Raw genomic sequence first — 2,465 nt, 5'->3', positions numbered from 1 at the left:
TGTCCCTCAAGGATGTATGACTGGGCTCACTGATGGCTCTCAGACAACTGTGGGTATCTGTCCTCTACCACCCATGCTAGCCAAGACACACAATATGGTCTTTATTACGGACTACCCAGGGGGTCTGAATTACAAGGAAATAATTCAATCTAGCAGGCGAGGGTGAAATTGCCAACCAAAAGAACAATTTATGAGCTCATCCCAACCTGCATGCGAAATTAATTCCATACACGACAACTCACCACAGACCACCTGGTTTAATTTAATTTTTTCCTAGTAATAGGATCTTCCTGCTATCATTTATGTTCCAGACAAAAATGAAAACAATACCACCATCAGGCTGGAAATTAAAATTATTTAAACCTGAAATACAAAGACTTATTGCAACAGTGTGAGCTTTAAGCAAATTTTGTCTGTTAATAAATGAGTTCCTTTGAGTTGAAGAGTCTAAGTATGCTTGTTAACGACTGTTACAAGCCACTAAGAAATGAGGGATTTTGGCTGGTGTAGCTTAGCTGAACTAGAACTTTCTGGGGCACACTTGAGTCAAGCTCAAAGCCCTGGTCCACAGGCCACACTCTCCCAAGTGACGTGCATTGACTCTGGGTTCCCGTGAGACAAAAAGGAGCGTGGTTGAGGCTTTTGTCATCCTTTCCTGAACCGCCTTGCAGGGTCCAGATCCAAAACAAGTTCTGGCCTCTGTTCTGGAAGGGCTGACAACTGAAGTTTTGATGACAAGTTAAGACAGATGAAGCTACAGTTAAGAGCTTAAGGTAATGCATCACGGTGTCTTGGAGTTCAAGCTTAATGTCATCCAGAGGGCTTGGCTGGAGGGGGCCGCCAGGCTGAGCAAGGCTCCCAGTGGACCGGGGGCCACAACTACACGGTTATTGACCAAGGGTCATATCATGTAACTGAAATTAGCCTTCAATGCAAGAAAGAAGGGGAAGTTAGCCATCTGGGGCCACCCAATCTTGGCATCTGCCCATCTCCCATGGAGACTGACAAGGAAAAATACTGAATGCTGTTCAGCCACCTGTGTGAAAACGGCCCAGCCCCAACGGGCTCTGCTCACTCACATGGAGAAAAGCCCCTCTCCTTCAGGTGGATTTTCCCAGCCCCTCTGTGCCTGGTCCCCATGCCTGGGACATGCACTACACCATAAGCATCTACAAGGACAGACAGGACAAAGGGAATGCCTACCCTGTTTTGCTACTTGGAAGGAATTGTAGGAAGAATTCTGTGCATCAGAGATGGAAGCTAGTGGGTAATTTAACATTTGCTTTTGCCAGTTTACTCCCGCAATTGGGTTCAAGTCTATGGAAAACATGAATAAAAACTGTCGTTATTCACTGCTCCATAACAAACCATCTCAAAACTGAATGACAGGAAACAGCCACTTTTGCATCATTTCTCATTATTCTGTGGGTTGGCTCAGCTGGGTGCTACCTCTGGTCCACATGGCAGCAGGGGCTTCGGTCATGTGAGGCTTTATTGGGCTGAGGCTTCCAAGTGGCTCATTCACACGGCGGTAGTTGATGCTGCCTGTTGCTTTGGAGCTCAGCTAAGGCTGTTGTGGCTGGGTTCCAAGAGTGAGAATCAGAAAAGGGAGTGACCCAGTAGGGAGGAAGCAGGAGGCCGGGCCCAGAGGCTGAACCCTGGAACAAGCACAATGTCACTTCCACCAGATTCCATTGATTTAGCAATTACAGGGCCAGCCCGGAGTCGAGGGGAAATTAATTCCACTTCTCAATGGAGAGAGGGACAATTCGCAGCCATCTTTAACCCACCACTAAAACCTAATTACAGCCTTTCCATATAAGGCAAAATATTCCCGTCTGTGCCTACACATGCCCCATCCTCACAACCTCAGTCCCCTACACAGCCTTTTCCAAGGATGCCCACACCAGGCTGACTTCCAGTGGAGTTTAAACCAGTACCTTCTGCCTCACGGCTCTTCTCTTGGAGCAGAAGCCCTATCCTCAGAAGGCGAATAAAAGCAGCAGAGCTAAGACCACAAACCCACCAGGATGAGGGACAACTGACTGCCAAGGTGGGAAGGGGCTTCCAAGGAGGAACACCTTTGTGGGGGAACACCTACAGGCCAGGTACTCAATGCCCACCTGCAGGTGCTTCATCTTCTGAGGCAGCCAACACACGCCCCAGTCACAGGTCAATGGAGAGCAGGCCGATCTGAATGAGACACACGAGTTTTCGAGTTCCCTCAGCACCGCCTCCTTCTACTGTAGTGACAGCACTCAAGCAGCCACCATCTCCGGGCGGAGAGTGGGAAGAGTTCACTGCCAACAGCATCCTTTCTTCACTAAATACTGGGGTACGTATTGCAGATTGTTCTCTCGCGAGTTGCACCAAGTTCCAGTCCCTACAGCTAGCGTCCTAGTAGGTCAAGTATCTAGAAGACAATGGACCCACACTGCTTGAGGAGCTGTCTAGTACCTCAGAGG

This window comes from Rhinolophus sinicus, chromosome 7 (genome assembly GCF_057876585.1).
Source record: "Rhinolophus sinicus isolate RSI-liver-muscle chromosome 7, RSI-T2T, whole genome shotgun sequence".
NCBI lineage: Eukaryota > Metazoa > Chordata > Mammalia > Chiroptera > Rhinolophidae > Rhinolophus > Rhinolophus sinicus.
Note: the sequence above shows the minus strand (reverse complement) of the source record.